The sequence below is a fragment of the Sapajus apella genome, unplaced genomic scaffold (genome assembly GCF_009761245.1).
Source record: "Sapajus apella isolate SASKATOON/1434 unplaced genomic scaffold, GSC_monkey_1.0 scaffold2, whole genome shotgun sequence".
NCBI lineage: Eukaryota > Metazoa > Chordata > Mammalia > Primates > Cebidae > Sapajus > Sapajus apella.
In genome coordinates this window covers 4576905-4589882 of record NW_022436942.1, presented here as the reverse complement: position 1 = coordinate 4589882, position 12978 = coordinate 4576905, and the positions used below count along the sequence as shown (strand labels likewise).

Genomic DNA, 12978 nt, shown 5'->3' with positions numbered 1-12978 from the left:
TCTTTCTTTCTTTCTTTCTTTCTTTCTTCTTTCCTTCTTCTTTCCTTTCTTTCCTTTCTTTCTTTCCTTCTTTCTTTCTTTCCTTTCTTTTTTTCTTTCTTGAGACAGAGTCTTGCTCTGTCGCCAGGCACCAGGCTGGAGTGCAATGGCGCGATCTCGGCTCACTGCATCCTCCGCCTCCCAGGTTCAAGCAATTCTCCTGCCTCAGCCTCCCGAGTAGCTGAGACCACAGGCGCACACCACCATGCCCAGCTAATTTTTGTACTTTTTTAGTAGAGACGGGGCTTCACCGTGTTGGCCAGGTTGGTCATGGTCTCTTGACCTCGTGATCCACCCGCCTCGGCCTCCCGAAGTGCTGGGATTACAGGCGTGAGCCACCGCGCCTGGCCAAACTTGGTTTTTAAGAGTTAACAGAGAATGATTATTTTTTTTCCCCCAAGGATAGGTAATAGCATCAGATTCTGAAATTAAGCACAGCAGGAAGAAAGAGGCTGCATAGATTTCACAGAGTATCGCAGGCCTCTGCAATAAAGCACTTAAAAATGCCTTGTATTGCTAATTCTTTACACAATCTCCTTTTATTTCCAAAGCAGTATGCAGGGTTTGAGCCATGAGACATGCATTGATGTTAACATTACACTGCTTGAATTAGAGCCATTTTTCTACTCAAACTCAGGCTGGGTTTAGAATTACTTTTTACCTTTCGCCCCGCCCCATATATTTTCCAGATCAAATGAATGGTTGCCTCTTCTAACAATGCTGAACTCACTTTTGCAGTCATCACCTTAGCAAACATCCTTCCCCTCAAGATTCCAATAACCAGGCCTTGACCTGTATGGGAAATCTGCCTGCTTAAAGATCTCTGGATCACATGTTACTCTGGGAATTCTAAGTGAATGAGGGAGACTCTCTTCTTAGGCTGCTTTCAAGTTCCCATCTTCCCCCAGCCCCAAGCCAATACTCTTCATTCATTCATTGAATTATTCATCAAATACTTATTAATAGCTAATATTAGCAAGACACTGTGCTGGGCACCCTGGTGGATTTTCATAACAGTAAAATGAAAGTAGAGTTGGCCACAAAGCACTGCTCAGTGACAGACAAACAATCAGATGCAGACCTTACTGAACCTTAAATAGATTGTCTAAGAATGTACGGTTTTATGAAGATTTATTATTTCCACGATCGCCAGTCTATTGGCTAGCATTTGTAAAGGTTTAGCTTCTCTCTTTAAAAGATATTTTTGTATAACATAAATGCTTTTTTTCCTCCATCTATGCGGAAGCTCTGTCATTTGTTCAATAAATATTTGTTGAGTGCTATGATCATATGGAGAACAAAACAGATCACAGGAAGAACAAATAGACAAAGTCTGTATCTTCATGTAGTAACTGTTATCCCAAGATAATAGACACAGTGGACTCACGTTTTGATCCCATACAAACCTGGGGTTAGTATTTTTCATTGTTTATTTGTTTGCACAAAAAGCACTTTCCTGTAAGGACCGTATTAGCCTAATTAAAACCCTGTCCTCGTGTTATCTCACCAGGACTCCTTTTCAGCCTACCCTTTCTCGCCTTCTCTACCCATAGTAATCATAATCAAACTATCCTAGTCTGTTTTCTACACATTGCTCTCTCCTTCTGTGTGTTTTTATTCATTTATTAAACAAACATCTTTAGGCACCCACTATGTCCCAGACATTGCATTATTTGGGATACAAAGCTGGATAAACAGATCAACCTGTTGTCTTCCATCTACTTAGTCTCCTTCAGTTTGACTTGTTAAAAAGTTATTTCCAAGGCTAGAATACATATAACTGGCCCCAGGGCCCCCTTCCCCACACCTCAACCCCTCAATTCCTTATGTCAGGGTCCCCTCACTCTTGACTTTAAGCATGCTAATGTTTTATACACTCAAATTACTAAAGGCTCTTTAAATTTTATTTTAGAACTCCTAAAACCACATTATCAAAAAAAGTCTTTCTAGCAGTCCAACAATCAGTAGTGCTTTATCTTGGCACTACCACTATTCTGTGAGCATCTAACTTAAATTCCATATGCCATATATATATAACTTACTACCAAACTAGATCAATGAATTTTTTTTATCACTGATTCTCAAACTTTTATGTGCAAAAGAATTATCAGTCATGCTTGTTAAAAATGCAGGGTTACGGGGTTACACCCACAGAGATTCAGGTTCTATATGTCTGGGATGAGACCCAGAAAGGCCTGTTTTTAACAAATATCCCAAGTGGTTTTCAACTAACTGACTGGATGATCACCTTCGAGAAACACTGTTCTGCAATTTCCTTTGATGTCGGTTTTTATGTATTCAGAATCCCTGCTTAAAGTCATAAAATATTTCCCCTTAAGTATAAGCAACACACATCTGTGTGTAAAATGAAGATTTTTTTTGGTGACTATATGGATTAGTGGTTACTTGATAATAAGCAATATTTAGAAATGGCTTTATAGGCCGGGCACATGGCTCATGCCTCTAATCCCAACGCTTTGGGAGGCCAAGGAGGCAGATCACTTGAGCTCAGGAATTCAAGATCAGCATGGGCAACAAGGTAAAATGCCATCTCGACACAAAATTTAAAGCAAATTAGCTGGGCATGATGACACATGCCTGTAGTCCCAGCTACTCAGGAGGCTGAGGTGGCAGGATCACTTGAGCTTGGGCAGTTGAGGCTGCAGTGAACCATGATTGCACCATTGCATTCCAGCCTGGGTAACAGAGTGAGACCTTGAAAAAAAAAAAGCAAGAAAGCAAGCAAGCAAGAAAGAAAGAAAGAAGGGAGAAAAAAATCACTTTACAGTTCAGACATGGCTTTTGATAACCATTTCTCATTTCTTCCTCCTGTCTCATGTGATAGGCGGGTGTAGTGAGTGCTCCCATTTTACGGAAAGAAATCCCTCACCAACACCTTGTGATGGAAGAGAGTACAAGTGGAAGAATCAAATAGACTGAAATTCAGGCGATGACTATCCTGCTCACTAGAGCTGAGGAAGATGGGCAAGTCACTTGACCATCGGAGTCTGTTGTTCATCTGTGAAAAGGCGCTAATATCCATCTGATAGGAGGGCTGGGAGGGTTAAATGAGATTATCCACGTACAGCACCTAGCACCCCTCCTGGAACACAGTAAACACTTAACAGCTGTTCATTCTCCTACCTCCCCATCATGCAGCCTTGACTCAACATGAAGCTCATCCTGCAAACTGTGCTCACTCAGCAATCATGTACGCAGTTGCTGCTCTGTTCCAGGCATTATGATTCTGCAAGGACTATAATTCAATGCCCTCAGGGAACTTACCTTCTAACTGGAAATTCTTTATGTCGCCCTGTGGTTACCCGTTTCAAGCCAGGCAGCAATGTATTTAGCAAACCTTTCACTTCACGCAGCAAGACCAACACAAGGCAGATTGGACAGTGGTGTCATGAAAATACAGAATTTGTGGTAAGAGAAAGGTTAAGAAAAGCACAGCAAGGAATGCCAGGTAAAAGGACATAGGAAGAGAAGAGCTTCTGGGTGGCCCCAAGAAGTCTCTAAAAATAAACAGAATAAAATTCTATGAAATGTCTTTACATGCTGGTAGATCTCTATCTGTTAGTTCCATGTGCTTTAAAATGATCACTTTGTTTCCGGGTTAGATATGGAAAAGACACTCCTAATCAGTTAGCAGAGAAGGTACGTGGCGATGAGGCTGAGAATGAAGTAAGAAAATTCAAGACAGAATTATAAGAAAGAGTATGCACATCTTCAAAAGCAGTTCCCAGCGCAAGAGTACACTGATGAGACTGATTCTGCCAGACATGTGTGAAAGAGTGCCAGGGGTGCAGAGGAACACCAAGCATCACAAGAACTAGCGTGCAAACCAGTCTACTCCCAATAGTACACATCAAACAATGTCAGCTCTCAGTAGTCCAGAATTACACTGGCACATCTAGGCAGAAGATTTTGCCATAGTTCCTAAACCAGAACAGGGATGAGCCAGCAACTATGGAAGGTATAAACCTGCCACAATGGAGGATTAAATCCGAAGTTTAGTGAGGCGCACCGTCCAGGAAACACACCATCAAAGTATGAACATCTTTTTCCTTTGCTCTCACAAATGTTAAGTTTGTCAGCCTTTTTAAGTAGAGACATCGAAGCAACCCATGCTCACTCTTCAGGAAAAAATTATGCCAAAAGCTTCACAGTAAGCAGTCCTTATCCTGGGCACAGATTCCCTAGAGGAGTCCCTTGTCTGAAGAACGTGTCAAAAATTCGCTCTCTTTTCCTGCCTCCCATCCTCCCTGGATTCCGAAGTTGTCCCAGGGCCAGTTTCCCACAGTACAACACACAGAACCACCTAAAAATCTGGGTCAAAATATTAGGGGTCCCAGGAAACCTACTGAAACTCACAGACTAAGTGGATGTCTTCTTGTATCCAAAAAGAATGCTTCCTTGCATACACAAAAGTATTGCTCTCAATCACAATCCTGATTACCAGTCTGACTGAGTCTAAATGACTTGGTCTTCATCCTCCACCGCAACCACCTCCCCCCGACTCTGGCCCAAAAAAATAGCAACAACTCAATTCTCAGTCCAATAACGTCTTCTCTCAGATGTTGTTCTCCCAGTGGGTAGAAGAATGAACTACTGCAATGCCACCAGCTCCTCTACAGTTTCTTTTAATTTAAAGTTACAACAGGAGGGAAGAAAAGAGACTTTCTATTAAGGGACAACTCCCTGAAGGGGCTCTTAGCTGACAATCGAAGGACTGCTCATGGCAGTGATCAAATCTAAGGCAACAAAGTGCTGGTGGCTCTGTGACTCGTCACAGCAGGAGCTCGCGCTGAGGGCCACTTGAGTTCAGTGCTTTGTGGTGCTGCAAGTTGGTTCAGGAACAGTAACACAGGGGAGCAAAGACTTGCAAGGTGTTTGAGGCTTAAGATAAAATGCAGACTTCCAATGCGTTGCTACTCAACTGAATAGAAAGCCTAGAGAGGTAAGGAAATGAAGAGAGTTCTGCCTCATGCTTTAGGGCAAATTACCTGAAGATGGTCAAGGTCAGTTGGTATAGCTGGTATATAGTTTATACTCTGATAAAAAAAAAATAAGGATTAATGGGTGAGAAATGAACCGACCTATTTTTAAATAAGCATAAAGATGGTTGCTTGCATAAACAATGCCTTCCAATTATACGAAATATCCATTATTTAAATATATTTACAATAACCTGATGAAATGCATCTATACCTTTCACATGCATTTTGTGAGTGCACTGAAAAGAGTGCAATATACATTGGGCATTTCCTCCAAGCTACAAACAATGCTATGGACTTAGAGATGATCTCATATAACCTCATTTAATTCCAATTAGTGAGGTGATACTGCCATTACACTCATTTTGCAATTGAGGAAAATAAAGCTCAAAGAAATTGCCAGGTCTCGTGTGTGTAAGTGTGAGTGTGTGAGTTTATGGTGTGTGTGTGTGTGTGAGAGAGAGAGAGAGAGAGAAAGAGAGAGAGGGAGGTTCACCTGTCCAAAGCAAATAAGGTACTACTAAACTGGGCTATACTGCCAAACCACAGATATACCACTCAGATCCCCTGTTTTGAGAGTATAATTGACTTACGTCCCCAACTGCTTCCCCTATAGCTCTAGCACCACTTAGGCACAGAGGCCATGCTTCCTGCAGCTGCTTCCAGCCAATGACTGACAGTGATGAATCCCGATACAGGCCATTATTTCAAGATAGATGACTGTTCCTTCCATTGGCTGACTCTTATTTGCCTAGCCAAACCTTTCATAGACTGCACTATATTCAAGCTTCTTCCTACTCAATCCTCTTCCCTTCCCACTCTCCTTGCGTAAGTGTCAAACTTGCCTCATGGTCAAAAGGCCCTCCTGACCTTGTTCTGCTCTCTTCCCTGTTAAACTTCTTACATGTCTAATCTCATCTTGGCATTTGCTTCTTGAGAAATCCCAATTAATGCAAAATATACATTTATTTGCTGTTTTAAGAAGGCTTTCCTTTATCTTAGCTCAGTTATAGACAAATTCTGTTTCAGTAAGAAGAGAACACAACCACAATTTCTCCATGTTACTTTACATCACCTCTTCAAACCAGGCAATGGTTTATTCATGGTGCCTTTTTCCTTGGACCCAATTTAAATAAACAAACCAACCTACAAGTTTCTCTTTGAAGGAGTGTTGACCCCAGAGAGCAAAACATTGAAAAATCAGATGGATTTCTTTTTCCACAAAAACTTTCTCCTTCTCCACAGGTACTATAACTTAATATAATGCAGAGGTGAATAAGAGGAATTATCAATGGATTAAATCTCAATAAATTTTCACTAGTTCATATTTGCTAACAGGAAATCAAAGAGATAACAAGGGGAGAAATCTACAGAATTAGGCCCTGAAGTTTTTATTTATCCTTACCTATTATGTAGGGTAAAAATGTTAATTACTGAAGGAGCACTTATATGAATAAAAGATAGAATTCACACTTGCACCAAATACAGCATCTTAATAAAATCACATTGTCAGAGATCATATATAGACGTTCACTGAATCACTATTTTAAAGTGTTGATCTCAGCCTCAAGAAAGTGATACATTTTTTCTTCTTAGACTCAAATAATTTCAAAGGAAGTACAAAATGAGGCTTCAAACATTAATGATCAGTACCTAGGCTTGATTGGGAGAGAGAGCTGAGTGTAGCTAACATTTATTGAGCACCTAGTTCATGACAGACACTATACTAGGCATTTCACAAATAGTATCTAACATAATCCAAACAATATCCCTCTAAGAAGAGCATCAGAATTTTCAGCTTAAGAGGTTAATAAAAAAGGAGGTAGAACCCTGAAACCTCTAAATAAAGTTTTGGATGAATCACAGATCTACAATTAAAAACTCCAAATGAGATAGCCTTTCTTCTGTCCCGGCTCTCCCCGAATTCCCTCACCTCCAACAGTTTAATTGGTGTTGAAGTAGGAAAAAAGTGCCTTAAGCTACCAGAGACTATGAACTGGATGTCAAACTAAAGTCTGCTCATCCCTATGACTACTGTATTATTTGTCCTCAATGTACATAGGATGTCATATAACCATAGAATAGTTGAATGACATGCAGCCGAGCATCAGAGATATAATCAGGTCTTTGTTTGGGGGTGTTTTGTTCTTACTTATTATGAACTTTAAGCAATAGAAAATGAACGGACTTACACTTGTAGACTTCAATGCTACCATCACTAGTACTCCCCAAGACACATTTTTATGGCTCAGTTTTCAAGGATGGTTATTTACTGGTTACTTACATGTATTCAAATTTTTCCTAATTTTATCGATATACTGCCCCAACTGAATGTCATCCTTAACTGCAAGTAAAATCATTAGTTGCCTATAAAGTATGATTTGAGTGGTACTGAAAAAGTCTTCATGCTTATAAATATTTCTTCCTGGAAGCTTTCCTTGATACCTGTAATTGCCACAAGTTTATCTCTATGGAATTAGACGGTCATAATAAGCTTCAAGAATGATAACAGTAATAACCTGTAGTTTGAGAATTAAACCATACTGAACTATTAATAACTTTAAATTAATTAGCTATGAGCCAGAGTCATTAAAGGGGGCAAATGGGGCAGGAATTCAGTAGGCCCCATCAAAGCAAAATGGACTGTCAAGGGCCCATCCGGCGGAAGGTCAGGATCCTCACTGGGAAAGCATTCAAAAGTCCCATGCAGGCAGCTAAAGGAGCAGAGCTCTGGAGGAAACAACCCCCCAAAAATTCCCCTGACTCACAGTTAGCCCACCTTTGACCTTGACTAGGTTTTAAAGACAAGGAAACTGAATTTGGTAAAATTTATTAAATAGTTTTATAGAAATGTCCCCATATGGCCTGGCTAAAAGGAACTAGAAGTGCCTGATTGCCTGCCCTGTGACTGAGCCTGAAGCACTCCATTTATCCACTCTTAAATATCAGAATTCATCATATTTAAGCAAAAGGTTAGATCTTTGCTTCATATTTTTAAAAACTTCATTTTACTCTTTTATTAATGGCAACTTTTCATGCAGATGAACTCTTGGTTAATTTAAGATCATTAAATTACTTCTCCACATTGGAAATCCCGCTCATAAATATTAGGTATGAGTGTTATTTATGTTACATCACACACACAAAGTAAACAACAAAGACTCCACTCACATTTGAGAATCATTTACTATTCCAACTCCCCAAGCTCCCCCAAATGGGAAATGGAATAACCAGACTGATCATAATTGGATTAAGAACCATAATTCTTTAATTCATTCATCAAATTGAGGCATTTGGAACAGTTTATTTACAGAGTTGTTTAGACAGTTTTGTGTGGTGTTTTTTAAGATAAACCAAAATGCCTTTCTGAAATAAGTTTCAGATCCCAAATCATTAACATATGAAAACCAAATGTAGACAATTTACAAATGGGTGTTTTAAAACAATGTTTGGAACAAAATCGGACTTTTATTTCATTAACTATCTACAAATCTAAGTTCAGGATATAGTTTATTTGAAACAGCCAAGCACTTTCTTTGTCTTTAAAATAAATCTTCATTTCTCAGGCTAAAAAATTGTGACCAGCGTGTGAGGGAATGCATTTGACTTCGGGCCTAGACAAATAAGTTTCCAGGTAACTCTCAAAACTCTAATTATAGCCTTCTCTACCATTGAAGTTGACAGGATATTGGGTGAATCATCCAAGTTATGCCAATCAATTACATCCACCAATTATGCCTGCTGGAAATCTAAACAGTGTTCAACATTAGAACTGTCCGTTATTTGAAATCCAGTGTATTTTAAGATATTAGGAAACATAAATTTTGTCCTGTAAGTTTTTTAATATATATAATCTGAACATACCCTCAAATCAATGATTACTTATCACTCAGGAAAAGAACAGAGCTTTTTCAAGAAGGCAGTACATCCCTGTAAGCATACCATATTTTAAATCTGCTTTGTAAGTTAAAAAAAAAAAAATGCTTAAGCATTTAAATTCATTCCTTTAACTAGAAAAGAAAAATTTAGAAATTTAAATTCTCCTTATCACTCATAACTCGCCCCACTGAGGACAACAAAAAAGATGCCAACATACCTGAGCATAAACTTCACTCTTTTGCTATTTACTATTTATATACTCCACAGACAGCATCTTTCTAAGTGTATATTCATTTTTTTTCTTTCACCAAACCACGTGTCAGTCTAAACAGGATGTGCACTTACATGTTCTAGAACTAAGTTAATTTGAATTAGCCATTGGACTTGAAATGCCTAGTTATTTATCAAAGAGGTTTGGGAGTTTTGAATTCTGTATACAACATGCCATTCAATCAGAACTGTTTAAGCTCAACAACAAAACTAATACAAGGTTTCCCTATTAAGAATTGAAGTTTTTCCTGTATTAAGAGTTATATTTGCAAGTCTGTGTCAAATTGGATCAATGCTACCCATTCAAAAAGGCTACAAAATGAATTTTTTTAAACCCACAGCAAACAAAAAACTGTTGATTCTTCAGGAACAAGGTTGTTAGAAGAGAAGACCACTAGAAAGAAAGGGGCCCGGTAGAGAAAAAAATCTCAAGAGAGTATGCTACTATGTAATTAACACAAATAACTAAATAATTATGCACATCCCTTCCCACCCCCACAATTAAATGTTTTTAAACAACTCATGTGATGAAAGATCTACCTTTTAGGCAAACAAAAGCAATCCCTAGCAGTTTAAGGATTTAAGGCTGTATTGCATCAGTTTTAAGTGATGCTTATGATTTTTATCTTGCATAGTTCTGAAGAATAAACAGTTGATGGCATAATTTGCAGGAGAACTTTGCACAGTGCCTAAAAGAACTTCCACTGTAAGTACTTATGATTTTAAATCATTGTGGCTGAATTTATCTAGGCTTCTGCCTGGGAGCTATATTTAAATCAGGAAGAAGCACCCCTAGAAACTTTGTTCCATGTATCTGCATTTGAAACCAGATTCCTTCCCTATCTGAGCTAACAGCAATTCTCATACAGCTGAATTCCTTTAAAATTAGACAGATCAAAATTTAGCAGTTCTGTAAAGACTCTAAGAAATCGTCCTCCTTTTAAATGCTATAAAAGTCAAACTTGAAAAACATTTCCGTATACTTTAAAGCCATCTGGCCCTTAACCTAATCACTCTTGGCCATGGAGCCTCACTCCGGCAATCCTGATCAAAAATCTCCTCTGGTTTTTCTGATGGAAATGTCCATTGCCTACAAATGTCCCACGTGCCTACTTCATTGGCCTGTTTGTACGTGTTCGTGTATGTGTTTTCAGGGTACTAGGGGGCCATTATTTATCAAAAGCAAGGAAACAAATCACGGTCCAATCCCTTCGCAGATTCCCACACTTACTGCCCCAAATCCCACAGAATTCCCTTGGTCCTGCCCTTGGCTAAAGAACTGGGCTGAGCCAGAAGGCAGTCCCTGGGGACATCTCCTTAAGCCTTTCTTGACAAACTCCTTTGGCTGTCTGGATATGTGAGGATCTCAACTGGGTTCCAGCAAATCCCTAAACTTTTGTAAGAAAGTACAGCTGACTGCCACCCAGAGTGCCTGGACCGCCTGGCACCGAGTGTAGGGCTCTGCATATTCACAGGATTCCTCGGCTTGACCTGCTTTAGCTGAGAAGGGAACACATTAAAATGAATTCGTATTCATCACATTCTGAATTTAGTCACAGAAACCAACGTCTTCAGAAATTCATCAGGGTCAATCTATTTATTAATATAGTCGCTTTGCAAAGTGTAGGGAAAATGACTAGTAAAAAAATGTAAACAGTGTTTCGTGTGCATCCGATCAATACTCAGCAAACTGCGGCTCTCCAACGCAAACATTTCCAAATCCAATTTGATTTCAACTCGTATAACCTCTTTTCATTGCTTCTTATTGCTGTAACCCCAAAGTGCAAGCGAGATTTCCCAAACGCGCGCTTAAAGTGACACAACACGTGAGTGGTCTTCACTTGGTACACTGAGCGAGGAGGGGGGGAAAAAGTAGTTGCAATTAAAATTAAAGCTTCCGGTCTCTGAAATCCCTAGAATCCTGAAGGATGAGACTAGTTTCCGAAATTCTGGGCGGGAGGGAGGGCGAGTGGTAGGGAGAAGGATTGCAGAAAGCGAAACAAAAAGGCGAAAGAGTCGGGAGGTGGGGGTGACTAAGGTTAGGGGGTGAGCCGGGGGTCGCTCTGATATCCTAGACGGGTTAAGGGGCTTTGTCCAACTTTTAGGGTCTGGCCTTGGACGTTCGCCTAGATGCCCAGCGCTGCCCAGCGTTCTCCCCGCACTCCTGCCCTCCTCTCGCATCACCACCTCCACCGCCACCACTTACAAAACAATACCAGCAACAGTACGCAGGCTTCCCAACAAAAATAGAAAGTTATCCAGTCTCCGGGTCGGGGGTCCAAGCCCGCGCCCCAGGGTCCCCGGGCCAGCCGCCACGGGGATGACAGGGCCACTCCGCGCCTCGGGCCGCCTCCCACCTCTCCGTCACCCCCAGCCCAGTCCCCCTCCCTCTGTACTTGAGGAAACTCCGGCGGCGGCCCCCTCCCTCCTCCGCGGCTCTCCAGCTGGAGCCGGGAACGAGTGCTGAGTGGCGGGCCCGGCGAGCGGCAGAGGGGAGCTCTGCGCCTTGGAGGTCTGCCCACAACAACATCGGGACGAACAACAAAGTTAAAACGCAGCGATTCACGCACCTTACCCGGTCTCGTTAATGCCTCCTCCGGCGTGGGATGCAAAGTGGCACAGAGGCTGGCTGGGGGCCCCCGGGAGGAGACTGGAGATGGGTTTTGGTGGCTCGCCTTTTTCACTCTGTGTATGTGTGTGTCTGTGTGTGTGCGTGTGTGCCGGTGTGTGTGTGTGTGCGCGCGCGTGTCCCTCTCTCTCCCCCCGTCTCTCGCTCGCCCGCTCGCTCGCGCTCCCTGTTTTGCTCTCAAGGACGAGGTGAAATCCCTTTGCTGGTCATGAGGCGGCTTCAGAGACAAACAACACAATGCGAGTGCAAATAACAAAAGGCAAAAAGACAGTAGGAACAATGGGGGAGGCGAGGGCAGCGCACCAGCCGGCGGTCACCGCGGCCCGGCGCCCGCCCCAGGGGGTGCGGCGGGGGCGGGGGCAGGCGCGGGGGCGGCGCCGGGGGCTCCCGCTCCCTCCAGGTCACCCCCGATCTCCCGCAAGCCCACCCTGACCTCCTTCCTGCAGCTTGCCGCCCGGCCGCCCTCTCTATCCATCCGAAGGGAGCGAGCCCCAGAGTTTTCTTCCCCGTCTGCTGCAGAGTAACTAGATTGTAAATAACGCGGCGATTACCCACACTGTGCAGGATTTTTTTTTTTTTTTAATCTGCCCTCCACTTAAAGGAGCGATAAAAATGAAATGGCAGGAGTGGAAGGAGCCAGGGAGAGCGGGATATCTCTAGATCTCGATGGAGCTCGCATCTATAAATACGCATTCATGTTTAGTCAAGTCCCTTTGTCAACTTCTTCCCGGCGCCCGAGCCTCAGCCGCTGCCCTGCGCCCAGGACCGGGCCCCTCCCAGCCCCCCAGTCGGGTGGGCAGGCGGTTGGGCCGGCGGGGAGGGCGCGTGCGGAGGGCTGCGGGATCCGCGGAACCTTCCGGGAGACTAGCCGCGGGCTGCCGGGCGCGGAGGCTGGAGCCGCGAGAGGTTCTGCTGCTGAAGCGGCCACTGCCTCCCCGAGCCCGGCTCTGCGCCGCGCGTCCCCGCCGCCGCCGGCACAGTGCACCCACCTACTCCTTGGGGATTGGGGTGGGGGAGAAAAGTTTTGAGGCGCTCTCATCTCTGCCTCCGGGGTGGTTAAACTGGTTTGGTTTTGTGTTGAGCGAAGCCAAAAAAAAAAACCAACACCCGCACACATACACACACACAACCCAACCCAATGCCCAAGAACGAGGGAATGAA

General features: G+C 42.6%; 1 protein-coding gene across 8 annotated transcripts in view; it reads right to left on the bottom strand.

The window, feature by feature from the left end:
- SOX5 (SRY-box transcription factor 5) overlaps window positions 1-12148 on the bottom strand; it is a 1011218-nt gene extending 999070 nt beyond the window's left edge. For 4 of the 8 annotated variants that reach the window (XM_032284196.1, XM_032284284.1, XM_032284236.1 and 1 more), the window contains exon 1: window positions 11759-12147. The gene's annotated coding sequence lies outside the window, so the exon portion shown is untranslated. Of the gene's footprint in view, window positions 1-11758 lie in introns of all 8 variants that reach the window. The other 4 variants (XM_032284295.1, XM_032284302.1, XM_032284207.1 and 1 more) reach the window with 2 other exon arrangements.
- Window positions 12149-12978: the final 830 nt, after the last annotated feature.